Consider the following 18,543-nt stretch of genomic DNA (forward strand, 5'->3'; position numbering starts at 1 on the left):
TAGTCCATTCCTTTGACTTAAAAAACATTTTTCTCCAGCCTCAGAAGACAGTCCCCTTTAAAAGCTGCTTAGTCCTTTTGATCACCCCTCTTCTCTTTCCTCAAGACCAAATCACTTTTTAACTGTCAATAGCCCTGTGATCTATTAGTTCCCAGCCTTGGCAGAGCAAGGCTTGCAACTTGTTGAAGACAAGATGGAAGATCTTCAAAGCTGATAGTTTTATCCATTGTCTTTCAGGTGTGTGCTAGGGTTCCCTTATCTGGGGCCTTGTCTCCTTTCTGGCAACAGACCATCTAATAAGCTAGAGAAATGTATTCATACAGGAAGGTCTTTTAAGCCTTATGTACAATAACTTCCTCACTTACCAGGTCACATACTGTGTTCATAAAATTATTACATCTCAGTATGCTTAATTTATTGTCTTGCAGTTCTACAACTGTGACAATGCCTACTCTAATGCCCTGGTTTAAGAGGATTGTATGTAAATGTTAGAATATCATATGCTATGAAAAGAAGCATACTGAGCATCCATATTGTCTTCTAAAATTCATGTATTCAGACTGCCCCAATGTGTAAATTTTAATTGAAAGAGGATTTTTCCTAAGCCATAGTGACATCAGTCCTAGAGATGTTTCAGCTTGCAGCATGCTATGTACATGAGGCTCATGGAAGACCTTTCACACTTTTAGTCTGTACTTTTTTTGTTTGTGGTCTATATATTTTTAGAATAATTTATACAGCTCCTTTCATCTGGGGCTGTCAGTGCTTTACAAATACTGATTTTAAGTATTTAAGCCTCCCCAAGTCCCCTGTAAGGACAGTAGTATCTTTATTTTATACACAGGTATACTCGGGCATAGAGAGGGAAATGGTTTGCCTAATGCCACAATAAGAATCAGTGGCATGATTAGAATTTTAACTTATAAAATTCATAGACTTCTGCTATAATAGGCTGGATATATGTAGTACCTAGGGATTTTTGGCTACAGCATGTTCAGAAGTTCTAGAATGTCTGATATTTGTCATCATTGTTCTATTATGCAGTTTAGAGTTATTGGGTAAAAATGTTTAATTCAGATATAAATATATGTTTATACATTTTATGTACAAGTGAAACTAAGCTTTGAATTTAATTAGTAGAACCTCCAATGTGGGACATGAGAATGTTCTTAGATGTAAAATTGGTGTGGCAAATAGTGTGAGCACAGTAGGAGAATTCTTGAGGAATTTCTTCCTATTTGTTCGGATTACCATTATATATACATATATATGTGTGTGTGTGTGTGTGTGTGTATATATATATATATATTACCATATGGAAGGGTGTAAATGGAGATTGATTTCAGTTTGTTGTTGTTATGTGCCCATTAAGATGTTTTAATATGTAGATTGCATTTTCTATAAGATCCGAAGCTGGTATAAGCAAAATCAGATGTACAGATATATTTGTGGGTTGCTTTAATGTTTCCCTTTATCTTCAGTTTCTGTTCAGGCCTTTCTAATTTTCATGAAGATTGTTGGTAATAGGAATTATAGTATATATGATACTGAAATCTATTTCAATCTAGGTTCATGTTTACATAGAGAATCAACAATATTCTAAAGGAAGGATGTTTCTGAATGGAAACTGTTGTATATTGGTCAATATAAAGCTAAAGTGTAAGGTTTTTGATAGTCTGAGCTGAAACCTTCTACCACCGGATAGAGAAGAAATCAACTTGCACTTGATACCCCTAATATTAAGTGTTAGTAACCTTTGGATTAAATGTTATCATCTTCTGTGCAATGGGCTACATATACAAACCACCCTGTGACCTTGCCCATGCAATCTGTGGGTGCAAAACCTGCATTTGCACTTGCAATTTCCAGGGTCCTTTTACTTACTTACTCAGCCAGCTTTGTTGCTGCATTCCCCATTAACTTCCCCATTTTGTGATAAGGGAAAGATATTCAGCAGCCTTAATACACGTTGAGAGTCAGTGCTTTATGAACTGTCTAAGACAATCAGCCGAATGCTGTTTTACTTTTGCTTGTGTTATCTTGTACATCATAACAAAGATATGCTGGAAATACACTTGGTTATAGTCTGGGGAGAGTCTTTTTTTTTTCCTAGTCATCTCATTTGTTTCAATTTGCATGAGGTTTACATTTTTACAGTTTAGTGTTCTTGATCTGTTTACTTAGCTATTCTAGCTCATTTGCAAACTGGAACAAGATTTGTGTAGTGAATTTGGAAAATCTTTGATTTTGAGCAATAAAAGTAGATGGGGACATGATTAAGAATTCTATTGGATACTCCAGGACTATGTTTTTTTTGTTTGTTTGTTTTCTATTGAAGAGGGTGCTACCTTCTTTGCTGCATGAATTCGATGCACATATACCTTTAGTTTTAAAATTACATTGAATTGTAAATTCTTGTAAAGACATTGATCATGTGTGTCAGACTGCAACAACTGTTGGGTTCCCTAAAAACAGAACATATTCACTGGCTGTGTACCATAGCCCTATATTTTCTGAAAGGATTTGTGCATGACTGACAGAGATTTGACAGGTGTTTGTCTTGTGAATGAAACCATACAGTGTTCTTACAATGTAATCTCAGCTGAGTTGGAGGCAAAGAGCAGGGCTTGAGATGCAAGTTAATTTTTAAAGGCTATGTACCTTTTAAAAAAAATCTAATTACTATTTAGAATAAACTGTAGCATTAATTGTAGTTGGTCGTCTATAAAAAGAATAAAGCATTGCTTAATTGCATTTAAATACATAATACAAAAATGGATCTTGATTAGAGAGAGAAACAGATCAGGCTAATTTCTTTTCTTGGGTAATGAGTGACATGTATACAGAAAAATTGCATTAGCTTGTGGAGCTGCCATCAGCTTCCTCTAGTTGGTTCTCAGTCTTCAAATATTTCAGAGTAGCAGCCGTGTTAGTCTGTATTCGCAAAAAGAAAAGGAGTACTTGTGGCACCTTAGAGACTAACAAATTTATTAGAGCATAAGCTTTCGTGAGCTACAGCTCACTTCATCGGAAGTGAGCTGTAGCTCATGAAAGCTTATGCTCTAATAAATTTGTTAGTCTCTAAGGTGCCACAAGTCTTCAAATAGAAATTCAAACACACAAGTGTAGTTCAGACTTTCGATATTTTTTTCCTCCTTAAACAATGATTCCATGCATCCAAATTTGAAAATGTTCCCAGATTTATGTATATTTTGTGGAGGTGCAGGTGGGAAGCAACTGCATAAATTGGCATGTGTAGTTCTTCATGGCATAATATGTAATCAAGTTGATGTAATGAAACTATTGCAGCTTCTTTATTACTGTTTTGAAACCTTGTTTAAAAATTCTAGGTGTTAATCCAGGAGGGGCAGATCAGAGAGGACAAGTGTCCCAAAACAGTCTTGGGGAAACCAAGGTGCTAAACAGAATTTATTTTCTGAAAGATTGAAACCTGCCTGGTTGTGTGAAGTCTATTTTTAGAACACATTATGCTGCAATATGGAAGAAGATTCAAAGAGCAGCAGGTGTCAGAGAATCTGCTCACTGACACTCCGAGTTACAGCAGCAAAGCTTTAGTAAATTCATCTTCGAAGCTGCAAATAGGGCTCTGACATGGTGTGAAATTCTGCTAAATTGAACTTCTTCAGCTTCTGCTCTTGCATGTCATGAATTTACTGTAATCACCCACTGCAATCTGGCTGGGTGAAGTTTGGAAACACTTGTAATTAGCCATTGCAGGAAAATGCTTTGCTTTCAGATATAATATGCCTCTTCTCACCCCTCCATCAAAATCATCCCCAGGGGAAAGAGGACCAGTGGTGCTGAAGAGCTCCAAAAAGAAATAATTAAGAGCATTGAACAGACTGAGACTCAAACCTTCACCTGCCAAAGAGGGCATATATTGACTGGGATGTTATTGTCTGAATGAAACCACTATTTTTCTTTTAAAATATTTGAGGTGTAGATTTATACTTTCAATCTGTGTCTATGCTAGAGAATGGAACCATTTGTAGTTGAATCAGCTTAAGTATAAAAAGAAAAGGAGTACTTGTGGCACCTTAGCTACTAACAAATTTATTTGAGCATAAGCTTTCGTGAGCTACAGCTCACTTCATCAGATGCTCACGAAAACTTATGCTCAAATAAATTTGTTAGTCTCCAAGGTGCCACAAGTACTCCTTTTCTTTTTGCGAATAGACTAACACGGCTGCTACTCTGAAAACTTAAGTATAAAGAGTTCAATGCATCCATGCTTGCCATGCTGGTCGCCTCGCATTACTGGTTCTTAGAATGCCAAATTTCTCTGGTGTAGGCTATGGACAAGGTTTAAGGGCTGGACACAGCAAGAGGCTGAGTTGATGCTGAGTGTCCTCGACTCCCAGGGTCTTCTCATCCCATGTGAGCTGTGGAAAGTCTGGCCCCACTGCTTCTGCTCTGTAATTGTGGAGGAGGGCTGGCTGAGTCCCGGCCCCTCTTCTCCAAACGTTGTCAGGGTGGATGGAGCTTGGCTTTTGCTGCCTACCTTGTGGAGTTACCCCTTCAAGGCAATGTTCCATTGCTGCAGCCATTAATTTCTGAGCAGGGTGCAGAAGCCTTTGAAAAGGATTCAGCTCCATTGCAAAATCAGGATAAACATCATAAAGCAAAAAAGCTCTCCTTGTTTAATTGTACATAATCTAGCAAAGTTTCAAACAGATGAGAGCTGTGATTTTTAATGTTGCTTGCTCTGACTGTGCAGTGAAGTTGTACCAATTTCAGGGATTCTTGTTCTCCACAGAGAACCCAGCAGCCATAGCAATAGGGACAGTGTTTTGAAAATTGCCACTCGTGTGGGAGAGGCAGGCTGCTCTACTAGGTTCAAACAGCTCGGAAGCAGCAAAGGAGATCAAAAGGGGATAGTCTAAGCTCAGAGAAACCTGTGGAATTAATTTAGAGAGCTCCCTCAGACAAAGCAGCAGTAGGGGAAGATGGAGATTTACAGAGATCATATGTGATCAGTGGGTGGCCTTGCCAGTCCTGGGAAGTAGCACACAAATAAAAAGGATTTTATGCAGACTGTGAATTTTGTTTTGAAAGGGACTTCCTGTCCTTTTCTCTGACACAGCTCCATATCTGACGGGAGAAAGGATAGAAGAATAAAATCAAGAGAGGAATATTTTTGTGGTTGAATTATTTGATTGGTTGAATATTCATAGTGTCCTTGTTGGGAGGCAGAACCGTCTTCAGCCACTCAGGCTGCTGCATTCAGCCAAGGCATTTTCTAAGGAAGGACAATGGACAGATATAGAAACCTTCAGAGAGGAAATAGAGGATTTAACTTGTTTATGATATCCTGGGAAGCAGTCCATCTGCCTGATTTTCTTCATGTATGGTATTTATAGTAGAGGATGACCCTTCAAATACTGTATTCTGTTAAAGATTCCAAATCCTTTGTTTAAGGAAAAGTACAGTTTTTAACTATCTGATCCAAACCCTTCCTTAGACATGGAGCCTGATTCAGCAAGTTGCTAAGCACCCTCAACGGTCATTGATTTTGTTGGCATTGGAGAATGTTCAGCACCTTGTTGGAATGGCCCCATAACAAGGCCACATACTGCCGAAGTACTTCATGAAAAGTGGGTTTAATTATGGATTTGTTGGCAAAATCCACATTGGCATGTGCAAAGTACAGCTAGGTACCTGACTACCCAAATGCATATTTGGAAACGCCCACAGATGCATCTGAAGATACTGCAGCCCTTATTCTTGGGTCTGGCTGTGCTGGGATCAGTGAAGGACCTCAGGAGCGTAAGGAGGAGGGCCAACAGTGGATCTAACTTATGCCTGGCTGCGTGAGCCCTTACGGGGTTGTACCAAGAGCCTGGAATGGCTGATTTGCAGAGGTGAACTGGTCATACATGTTTTCTCCTGATCATACCCCTACACTGAGGGACTGCAAGAGGGGTGACATATATGGCATCTGGGGATTCCTTCTACAGTGGTTTTACTGCCCCTGTGTGCCAGTAGAATGGAACAGGTTTATAATGGAGTTGTGCAGAATTTATCTGGGCTGGGGTTTTGTTAGAAATCTGAAAGATGGGCATGGTGGCCCTGCCCATTTGTGGGCAAACCCAGCCAGGTTTGTGGTTTCAGGAGGAAACCATGTAAAATCCCAGTTGTTCAACACGGCTTTGATTCCAAACCAGGTGCAACTTGATTGTTTCACTGAACTTCTTGGATCCAGATGAATCTGAGACCCAAGCCAAAGCCCCGATTCATCAAAGAGTTTGACATCAATGGGACTACTCATATGCTTGATTCAGCATGGTTCTTAAACACAGACTCAGCATGTGTTTAAGAATCTTGCTGAATTAAGGGCCAAATTCTGGAGAAATACTTGAGAATAATAGAGTTGCATGTTGCTCTAGATTCATAGATTCCAAGGCCAGAAGGGACCAATCTGACCTCTTGTGTAATACAGGCCATAGAACTTCCCCAAAATAATTTATAGAGCTTATAAAATAATTCCTAGTATCTTCCTAAAATGGCTGTGGAATCTGCATCATTGGAAATTTTTAAAAGCAGGTAAGACAAACACCCTGTCAGGGATGGTCTAGATCAGTGGTGGCCAACCTGAGCCTGAGAAGAAGCCAGAATTTACCAATGTACAACGCCAAAGAGCTACAGTAATAAGTCAGCAGCCCCCCATCAGTTCCTCCATCCCCCTCCAAGTGCCTCCCACCCACCAGCAGCTCTGCTGATCAGTGCTTCCCCCTTCCTCCCCACACCTCCCAATCAGCTGTTTTGTGGCATGCAGGAGGCTCGGGAAGGGTGGGGATGGAAGGGAAGCGAGGGCATGGCAGGCTCAGGAGAGGGGGTGGGAAGGGGTAGATTGGGGGCAGGGCCTGTGGCAGAGCCAGGGGTTGAGCAGTGAGCACCCCCCAGCACAGTGGAAAGTTGGCGCCTGTAGCTCCAGCCCCGGATTCGGTGCCTATACAAGGAGCCGCATATTAACTTGTGAAGAGCCACATGTGGCTCCGGAGCCACAGGTTGGCCACCCCTGGTCTAGATAATAGTTATTCCTGCCATGAATGAAAAATATCCAGTCTTGATTTAAAAATTGTCAGTTTTGGACAATCCACCATGACCCTTGGTAAATATTTCCAATGGTTAATTACCCTCACTGGTAAAAATGTGCACCTTGTTTCCAGTCTGAATTTGTCTACTTTTAACATCCAGCCATTGGATTGTGTTATACTTTCTCTGTTAGACTGAAGAGCCCATAGCCCATTATTAAATATTTGTTCCCCATGTAGGTGATCAAGTCACCCCTTAACCGTCTCTTTGTTAAGCTAAATAGAATGAGCTCCTTGAGTCTTTCACTATAAGGCATGCTTTCTAATCCTTTAATCATTCTCATGACTCTTCTCTGAAACCTCTCCCATCTGTCAACCTCCTTCTTGAATTGTGGCCACCAGAACTGGACATAGCATCCCAGCATCAATTGCATGAGTGCCAAATATAGAGGTGAAATAACCTCTCTATACCTATTCAAAATTCTCCTGCTTACACCCTTCAGGATCTCATGAGCTCTTTTGGCCACAGCATCACATTGGGATCTTGTGTTTAGCTGGTTATCCACCACAACTCTCAAATCTTTTTCAGAGTCACTGCTTCCCAGGACAAAATCCCCCATCCTGTAAATATGGCCAATATTCTTTGTTCCTGGATGCATACACTTACATTTAACCATATTAAAAGCATGTTGTTTGTTTGTGCACAGTTGGCCAAGTTATTCAGACCTTAGTGATCTGTCTTCTTCATCATTTACCACTACCCGACTTTTTGTGTCATCTTCAAAATTTATCAATGATTTTATGTTTTCTTCCAGGTCATTGATGAAAATGTTAAATAGCATAGGACCAACAACCGATCCCTGTAGGACTGCACTGGAAACATACCCACTCAATGACAATTTCCCATTTGACAATTACATTTTGAGACCTATCCGTTAGCCAATTTTGAATCCATTTAATGTGTGCCATGTTAACTTTATATTTTATTTATTTTTAAACCAAAACTTTGTGTGGATGTAATATACTTTGACTTTGTACCACACTATTCCCTTTATCAACCAAATTTGTAATCTCATAAAAAAATCAAGTTAGTTAGGCAGGATCTATTTTCCCTAAACCCATGCTGATTTGCATTAGATATACAGGTTCATTTGCCTGTATCAATCCTGAAACACAAAATAAATTGGATTACTTACTAGAGTAAGATCTAGTAGAAGTGGGTATTCACCCATGAAAGCTTATGCTCCAATACGTCTGTTAGTCTATAAAGTGCCACAGGACTCTTTGCCGCTTTTATAGATCCAGACTAACACGGCTACCCCTCTGATACTTACCAGAGTAAGGATCCAGATTCTGACAGGCACCTATAGTCACTATTGAAGCTATGGTAGAATTAAACCTGTATTGTTCGGTAGGGTCTTAAAGTGGATGGATTCAATAAAGCATAAATTCAAGGATTTACTGACATTCTAGCATGGAAAACTGCTAGCTGTATTTATATCCAATATAGAGATTTTTATCCTAGTCATATTTTTATTTATTTATTTTTTACAAGAAAATAAGATTTCAGACTGAGTTCTTCTTCATCACAGTTAGGCTGAGGACTAGAGCCATACAGTTCAAATGTCAGCATTGCTATTTTGATTCAGAAATAATAAACATCATCATAGCAGCATGTTTCCAGGCCTTATTATTGGAGGAAATCCTTAACTGAATTGCACAAAAATAGCTAGAATGTGACCTTCAAAGGAAATTTAAAATTTGGCTTCTGCCCTTTACTTTTTTAAAATAATGTACAAATGTCTGAAAGGCTTTTTAACTATGTTTTTCTGTTTGCTTTTTAACCTTAGAAATAACAGGAATGTCAATGGTCTTCCCTGTTTATGCTGGATAACAGCTTGGGGATTTCAGAGATGTGAAAACAAGGCATGTTTGATAGGTTGTCTTTGTTGCAAAGTTTCAACATCCCATACCCTTTCTCCTAAGAGTTTACTGGGCATTGGAACTAAACAGGTGTTAACAAAGCAAATCAAATACAAAAAATTTGAAACAGACAGGCTTCCCCTCACAATTGCTCAATTTTCACTTTCTTGTGGTGTCATAATTTCAATAATTCTCCAGTCAATTTCAGTCTCCCATGTAGACGAGACTTGAATTTCTAATATTAAAAATGCAGATTTTTATTTTATCTCAATTTCTTTTCTAATTTTTTGGGCAACTTTTCTGGTAATCTTTTACTTCATATTTTTTTTTCTTTCGCTCGTCCTGTTTAAGGAAGAATCTAGCACTTCTGAATTAGGAATAAAGTGACACATCTACTGGTTGTTTCAATATTCATAGTGCTTTTAAATCCATGGCTTCACAGCCTACTGCCACCAAACTGTGCAATGCTGCATATGATGCAATAGATACATAGCCATGTTAATAAAAGAACCATTCCCGTCTGGCTGCCATAGCTAAGCAACCCTGGAAGTTTTATGTACAGTAGGTATTTCATAGCTGAAATCGTAGCTCCATGGTGGGTTATTATGCAAATACACTTGCTTAAGGTCGCATCAGAGGTGAATGAAAAGAATCCATTATTTCATCAATCTGTTTGGCCTACTAAGATAATAATGAATTTTAATTAAAAGTCAAATCTTGTAGTGGAGGCATAGTCGCAAATGGGAAATGTAAATAACAAAATAATTCAAAGAGTATTTGTGGATCTTGAGAATTCAGATGGTCTAAATAATACGTGTGTGTGTGTGTGTGTGTGTGTGTGTGTGTATACAAAGCCTGTGTGTGCATGCATATTTTAAATATTTGATTATTTAATATGAAGAAACAAGTGCTGTCTTTATAAATAGAATATTAGCCACTTTATTTTTCCACTCTTCTTATTACTATGAAATCTGTACCATCTTTTTTATACTTGGAATTTGTTGTTGAGTCTGAAACTGTACATGCATGGCAGATGTACCAAGTCTGCTAAGACCTGGAGATATTAATGAGGAGAATCATTAGAGATTGGACACCCATCATCCTGTGGTTAATTAGGGATTAGAATAAGTACCAATTGTAGTGATAACACCGCTGCTCCTGAAGGTTTGTTGGGTTTGCTTTTATGACACTGCTACAGCAGATAGAATAAAATTGTACAAAAGGTTTTAGTACTTGGCACAATAGCTGCTGGCTGTGCTAATGACAGCGCGCTCCCAGCAGTGTTAGGAATTGGGAGAGCGCAAAGATACTGCAGGTCTGCTGTCTCACAGTGGGAGAACCTCACTTGAAGTTAAGCTAGTGATTGTGTAAACACTGGCCTGATCAACCTGCCTTTTATTTAGTAGGGAAACTGATTCCCTGTGCTAGAAAAACAGGACCTGTAAGATTTTATTTTATTTAGCAAATATCAGTTATCTTTTAAAGGATAACTTTTTAAAAGAGTGCAGGGTGGGAAAGGGTTAAATGTATCCATTGAGCATTTTGACATGTAACTGAGCTGCTGGATTGTGGTAATCAAGTCCTTCAGACACCGAAGCTGCTAATGACTTGTCTTTGCGGATGTGTTTAGACTTCAGGCTGTCATCTGCTCTGAAGGAGACCCTGAAGATCAAATAGGGTTTCAGCATACAGTAGTGTCAGACTGCTATTGTATGCAGCCGAAGCTTTCAACATTGTCTTCCAATAGTATGTGACCATGTCTGTGCATATCATTATCCTGATTAGTGAGGATGGAGGGATTTTGTGTAATTATACCTACGCTGATTTTGTATTCAGGTGGAATGTATCCATAATAAATTGCGTAAAGAAAATAATGTATTCATTGACTTAAAGATATGGAATTCAAGGGAATGAAATCAGAAGATCTATAATTCTTTTCTTCTAAACCAAGCTTGTGTGTGCGTGCATGTGTGCACAATTTGCATATAATTTCTAACGAGCTCTGAATGTAAGGATAATAAGCTATTGGGAAAAGATGTTGCTCAGATAAGAAATCTCTGCATCTTGCTGTCTGACATAAACCAAGAAGCAGTACCAATTATCAGAAACTACAGCTGAGGTTAAAATACATGCCTCGGGCAAAGCATATCCATAGGTGCTTGGGCCACCTGTCAAGGACGAGATAATGCAGGTACTGCACTGTGGTTCATGTAATAATTTTAGTGGAGGTAATAGTACAAACTTGGATTTAAAAGCAATTTCAATTTCCTACCAGGAAAGCATGTAGTCCAGGCCATAAGAATATGTGGAAATTGGCCCCAGGAATACTGCAAAGCCGTGGGGTATTTTTGTTTGAATTAAGTGCTGGTACCTCTCAGCTTGCATTGGCCCAAATGCATGTGAAACAAGGTTGCAAAAGAGGAGAAATGGAAAATAATAATATAATATGAAGCTTTTAAAAATGTGGAATCCATTTTTTTAGCATAAAAGCAGCAGTAACTCCAGCTTCCTGATCCACCATTTCAGGCTTCAGTTTACAGTAATGAAAGTGACAAATGTGCAACAGAGGCAAGTTTGGGCCTAATGCAAGGACTGGTGCAGAGGAATGGTGTGGTTGCAGGAATGACAGCCTGCAAGGCAGGAGGTACTAGCATTTGTCTTGTGGCAAGTTGTTCATTGTTAACAGGAAGTGCGAACTGACTTCATATAGGTCAATGAACAGCTTTCCAGACGTAACTCCTTTGGGTCATTATGGACTTGGGCTGGATTCAAACCAGCAGCGGAGATGTGGAAGCCCACTTGCTATTCTTCCTTAGGCTTAGTGGATCATTTAAATATACTGTAATGACTGGTTATTACCAGCATTTTGTAACAAAGTGTCAATCGGTGCTTATTAAAATAACCTTGTACTTCAAGCAATATTTTAGTTCTAGCACTCAGTATTAAGTGCAAAAAAGTACCAGAAGTGTTGCCAAGTCTGTGGGTTTCCTGTGTCTGGGTAGCTTTTCAGGGCTAGTTTTTCAAAGAAGCCATGGATATCTACTTCTTTTAGATCTATATTCTTGCCACTGTTAGTGCTACCCTCATGTGTAGTCACTTCCTGGGGAGACAGGTTTGGCACTACACTGGCTCATTTTTGGTTTGGCTCATTTTTGACTTAGCTGGTAGCAATACTGCCAATGCATCACAAAGGTCCCAGTTTAAGCCTTGGCCATGGTAATATGCATATTGCATGTAGAGTTCAACTATCAGATGGGGGACTCTAAAACTGCTTTGTCTGGCCAACAGTTGGTAGGCAGAGCACCACTGCTGTTGGCAGACAAAAATACCCTGAAAATTGGTCAGTCAACATAACTCATGAAGCTTTGTGGCAGGGCTGCAGTTCCACAGGCTAATGTATGAATGCTAGGTCAGATTCAGAGCTGCAGAAACCAATGGCAGTATTCAGTTATCCAGAGGCCTCTCTCAGCTGGCCCCTACTGCCTGTCACAAAGAAATATGGTGTACTTTTAAAGGGAAAGTGTTGTGTATTATACAGTCCTCAAATAATCTCTTTTGTTTGCATGCAGGCCTTTTAGCTAAGGGTTGTGTCACTGATCCTTTTATAATGTAATATTACAGCACTTTGAGGACAATCATATTAGATGACTTCCCTCTTTCCTTAATTATTGTTTCTTATTATCATAAACCATAGACTCAAGGTAGGGGTGTGTGTGTGTGTGTGTGGGGGGGGGGAATAAGCTAAAATCTTTTGGGGTAATGCTGAGCAAATACTGGAAATAAGTATTATCAGTCAGGCCTTCAACTAGAAAAGATAGGTCTGTCTGGATGGTATTTCCAATCCTTATTTGCTTTTCAAATTGAAATTCTATAGTAATAGAGGTTTCTAGAAACCCCTAACAGGGCTAGATTTTGAGCAAACTGTGTTTGTAAGAATCTTGGCAGGAAGGGCAGGTATGAATATTTGTGCAAATATGTTTTCACACAGTACTTGTACAACTATATACCAGTCTTTTTTCGTCAAAGCTCTCTGTAGGTTTGGGAGTCATTCAGTTAAGGAAAAGAAGAATGCCAGGTGATCAATGAAAACATATGAATAGTGAACTATGATTAGTGACAAACTGAAGTAATAGTCACAGTGAGAATCTGTGGGCTTTCCTTAGAGTGAAATATGTTCATGTAAGCAATTCACTGAATAACTTTGAATAATATACATATTTACTAAAATGTATAGTCTTTTTTAAAAAAGATAAAAATAATATATAAACAAATGCAGTCTCTAGAGACTCCTTAGCCTATTTCTGTAAGGATGTCCAACCCCTACCTTTTCAGAGAGACTTAAATAATCCTGGACACATTCGCTAGGTCCCTGTCCAAACCCTAGGGGTGAACTCATGGATCCACTGAGGTCAGTAGGAGTTTTGCCATTGATTTTAATGGAGTTGTAATGGGTAACCACCGCACACAAAGCCTGGGGAGGTGAAGGTGTCCAGGTGAGGCAATGAACCTTCTAGGCTGCACCTGGAGGAGGAGCCAGGGAGCAAGGACTAATTAGAGATGAGTCTCAGCTGGACAGGAACAGGAGGGGTTTGTATAACCCCCTGTGGCTGAGAGCAGGAGGGGCTATAGGCAGAGAAACTGCAGTCACTTTCAGGGTGAAAGAAGGCAAGGTAGGAAGTAGCCTAGGGATATAGTAGCAAGGTTCGGGACTGTGCAGACCATGACTGCTTGCTGTAGGGTCTCTGGACTGGAACACAGTGAAAAGGGCAGGCCTGGGTTCCCCTTCCAGTCACTGGGTTGCACTACTCTTAAGGGGAAGTGGGTCCCAAAAGACTTTGGGGGCATACAACCCCCACCTCCAAAGGGAAAACCACAGTGACTTGGCCAGAGGGTCAAGCTACAAAGCAGGTGTGGTTGAGTACTGAGAGAGCAAGAGTGATGGAATGCAACCTCAGAAAGGTGCATTGACCTGGCAGAGCTAATCCCCAGATGTGGCAAGAAGGAGACGCTCCAATGGTGAGTGAAGCACCCTGTGACAGGCCAATATTTTACCCTCAAGATTTAACATGAGTCCAATCATTTGAAAGGTATTTTGGATGTCCCAGACGTTTCCTATTTCCTGATCCTACCATCCAGCCAGTCTTATCGCTAAACTCCCATTTAGAATGGCTTCCAGCTCCAAGCTACTATTGAGGGGAAAAGAGATTGTGGTACAGTGTGAACAATTATGCTGGATGCCCACTGTACTTTGATTAATATTTGGGGTGTAGAATTTTGTTGGCATTTGACAAGAAATTTGGGCTGCCTTCCCCAGAAATGGGTAGAAAGAAGCAGTTAAGGGAGGCTTCAGTACCCACAGTTTGTGGATCAAAGTAGATTGGGGATCATTTGTGGCTATCATAACTGTAACTGTGTATGCCTAGTTTTTTAAAAGCAGATTCATATAGGAGTGCCCTTAGTTATGTGTCAGATGAAGGACTGAATTATGAATAGGAGGAAAGTGCATATATCCCTCAGATTTTTTTTCTTTTGAGGTATGTCCACTTTACATACATATACACTCACACCTTGTAGACTCATACTAAAACTACTTTTAAAAATACACCAGACTGAATAAATCTTGTGAGCATTCTTATAGAATCAGAGTTAATTCAATAGCTATTGGTAATGAAACATAAATGTAACTTTCTAATTCTGCCAGCTGGCTACTGTAGCACTCTTTCATCATCTAGAGAAGCAGAACATTTTTCAGATCTATGGTTGAATAATAAAGCCCCAAATTAAATTATAAATGCAGTATGGTTTCATTACTTCTAGTCTATGGTTGGGCCAGAGAGGAGGGCTGCTACTTTTAAACATTCTACAAGAGCGTCACAATGAGCTGTAGTTTCTTAAGCCATCACATCAGTTCAAGTGACTATAAAACTTCAACCTGACAAGAAATCTTAGATCTTACTGTATAGGTTTGAAATAGGTCAGGAGACTCCATCAGTCTGTTAATTCATGTGAAATGATGAGGTTCTGAAGTAGATTTCTATGCTTTAATTCTGGCAATATCTCTCAACATATTCTATTTTCTGCTGCTGCTACCAAATCCTTCTGTCAACTCCAAGTTGTATTTATAGTGCCTTTTGTTCCCTGTGGCTAATGTACAGACCATGTGTAAGTTCACATCACAGGCACTGCAGTTTCATTTGGGGCACCTCACTCTTCTCGCTCTCGCTCTCGCTCTCGCTCTCGCTCTCACACACACACACACACACACACACACACACACACACACACACTTCTGTCTGCTTTGCAATACGTCTCAACTGTCCATAGACTTGATGTCTTATTAAACATATGTGGCATTCTGCAGTTGTGGTCCAGAAAACTACAGTTTACAATAGTACTAGAGGTATTTTGGACAAGTGTAATCTGTTTTTAATACGGAGAATTATTCTTGTTAGTGGCCACTGGGTGGAGAAAACACAGAAAAAGGCTAAAGTGAGGCCACTAAAGAGCTGCAGTTCCCATTGACCTGAGAGCTCCCAATGTCCTATTGACAATGCTCAGCACATCCTGAAAATCAGCCTGCTATTTAGGTGCCTAAATTTGAAACTTTGATTGATCTAATTGTGGTTGGGGCAATGGAGAGACGCAGGCCAGTCAAGACTGGAGTAAGCAGTGACTAATTGAGCTAGGTAAGAGAGTGTGGTGGATGAACAATGAATGAACATTAACAAAATGAATTTTGAATTGTCCTTTGGGAGGAGGTCACTGAAGGAGAATAAACTCTTCCTACTCTTTTCACCCTCGCCCTTCAGGTCTAAGATTTGTCCTCCCTGTACCTCTTGTTAGTTTGGCATTTGATTACATCACTCTTAGTCACTTTTCCTTTGACTATCTTACATTTTGATTTGCTATGACTTGGCCATACAAACGGAGTTGGGACTAGACACCATGTCTCCTGACTCCCTGTCCAGAACTCTAAATACTGGACCACATTGCATCCCTCATAGCCTACCAACTATTGTCGCATCAATTTATCAGAAATTGTCCTATCCAATCAAGAGGCTCCTTCACCCCCCGCTCCCCCCCCCTTTTTTTTTGTCAAGGCTCTAGGAAAACCAGTCCAAAAGGGACAATGGTCTTCAAAAGCAGAGGGCCAGCACTGAAATAAAACAGCATCCCTCAAAAAAGTTAGGGAGGGAAGAAATGAGAGGCAAGATCCCAACCTGGAATGGGGATAAGTGGATCAGTTTAGCTAAAACCAGGATGTGAAACAAACTGCTGCCAAAGTGCTGAAAACTCGATTAAACTTTGGCCTCCTTATCTGCCACTGGGGCTGAAAGGGGCTGCAACACCTACTCCTCCCTCTTTCCATTACTCATGTCCCTCTCCATTGCTATTGGGTCCAGATCTCTTGGGAGACCTCAGGATGATGGCAATAAGACTTCATCAAGATTTATGGGAGAATATCTATCAACCAGCTCTGAAAATAGTCACATGGGAGGAGGAGATCAGCTATGTGCTCCCAAAACTCTGGAAGGAATGGGGTTTTGCTGGTCCTTCTCTAAAGATGTGGTTTGGTGCAAGACAGGGATAGCAGTGTGTCGTCAAAGAGGAATGACAACACCCTCTGCACAAAGCAGTAAGATGGAGCACAACATCAACTTTATCCAGAAAAATGTAAAATAATCCCTATGCCTCCACAATCTCGGCTACTAGAAAGATATTAAATGTACTGAGGATGCTTACCCAGATTTCTCTAGAAGGGCATTATGGATGCATCTCTCACATGTAGCTTGTTTATAAAGAACAATCATCCTCAGTAGTGCTTCAGTTCTAACGGAAGAAAAAAGGCAGCTTCTGCAGGATCTAGCTAAATAAGCCAAACACTTTTTGTAGTTGGATGTGTATATCTGTTAACTGCTGACCTATGTACATCAGCCAATATTCTCCTAGCAAAGAGAATTTTATATAACAATCTTAAACAGGTAACACCTTTTAGCTTTTGGTTTCTTTTAGAACTTCTTACAATTATATGTCCCCATCCCTGCCCTTCTGTTTCAATTTCATGTCCTAAACCTTAAAGTCCTCTGGTAACATCACTCTCCTTGACTATTTAAATAGGACAGGCAGTGGGCCAAATTTAGCCCTGGTATAAATGGATGCAATTCCATTGATTCAATGAAATCAACAACATCCCATTTACACCATGTCAGAATTTGACCCCCTGTAGCCTGGAAACTTTGGACCCAATTCTCATCTCAGACCAGTGTAAATCGGGAGTCTTATTAAAATCAGTCAAGAGGAAAGTGAGGTCCATTGTGCACATAGGGACTGATCCTGTAAAATGAAGTCCAATGGGAGCTTTTCCATTGACTTCTTTAGAGGAAATATTTGTTTTATACCTCCTTACCCCCAGCCCTGTGTGGGTCTCGATCACGTGAGGGACTTGGATGTATGGCTTTTGTAACTGTTGGACACATAAAGAATCTATGCCAATAGAGTCCTGAACTTGCGCTGTTGCCTTTATTGTTTAATGGTAGATTTGTATCATGAAACTCACATTACTCTTGAAACAGTGACTGCTTTAACAAAGGTATTTTTGTGCACAAATTATACCATAAGTAGATTACTTTAAAGTGAGTACTGAAGCTGTTCATGGAATTTCTCATGTACAAAAGGTAGGGTACAGTAAGGATTTTCAATTAGTATAGTGCTAAAGTACACAATTTGAGTGCACTGAGCTCAGAAATAAAGGATCAGTGACATTTTTACAAAAAGATAAAAAGTCAAACTGTTTGAAAAAATGTTCACACAACAAGACTTGGTATGGAACAAGACTTTTTTCAGTCTTTATTCATATTTTATATTTGCCATGTCATAAGAGGATAACTTTAACTAGTTTTAATATTGTGTTTATGATGTCCTCTGTAGCAGTACCGTACAATATTCTCCATACGGCAGAAATCAAATTACTTGGGATTTAACATTTAGAATTTAAAAACAATAATTTAATACATACTATGAACCATTAAGAATTATAGTTTTTTCTTTCTATCAACAGGGAATAAATTTGGATCTTAAATTTGTGAGTTTGTTCATGACTCAGAAAGGTGTAGGGGGATGTGTGTGTATATGTGAGATAGATAGATATATATAAAACCATGTCCTCAGCTGACATAAATCTGCATAGATTTATTGGTTTGAGTAGAGATGCATCAGTCTAGAGCAGCTGAGAATCTGGCACATATCTCTCTAAGATAACATTTTTGTATGGCCCAAGTGAGGAGTTGTACATGTTGTGGTATTGCACTATTAAAAGTATGAATCATATTTTAATGGAAGCATTTTTGTAATTTAAAAGACTTAAATTTAAAAAGAAACTGTCAGTGGTTTAAAGGAAAATCTTTTTGTTAATTTGCAGTCCCAGACTTCTGATATAGATCAGTTTATTTTTTTGGCTCTAAAACTTCTTCCGAGTGAATGTCTTCACGATGAATGCTGTATTAAAGGTCCTGGAGACAGAAGTCCTTTTATTTGGGTCAATTTCAGGTTTCCTGCACAAAGGCTG

At 39.5% G+C, this 18,543-nt stretch overlaps 1 long non-coding RNA gene across 1 annotated transcript in view; it reads left to right on the top strand.

The window, feature by feature from the left end:
* Nucleotides 1–13,617: 13,617 nt before the first annotated feature.
* LOC122456112 overlaps nucleotides 13,618–18,543 on the top strand; it is a 131,045-nt gene continuing 126,119 nt past the window's right edge. The window contains exon 1 of the long non-coding RNA XR_006274791.1: nucleotides 13,618–13,994. This is a non-coding gene — a long non-coding RNA (uncharacterized LOC122456112). The remainder of the gene's footprint in view (nucleotides 13,995–18,543) is intronic.

The sequence above is a fragment of the Dermochelys coriacea genome, chromosome 10 (genome assembly GCF_009764565.3).
Source record: "Dermochelys coriacea isolate rDerCor1 chromosome 10, rDerCor1.pri.v4, whole genome shotgun sequence".
In the NCBI taxonomy this organism is placed as follows: Eukaryota; Metazoa; Chordata; order Testudines; family Dermochelyidae; genus Dermochelys; species Dermochelys coriacea.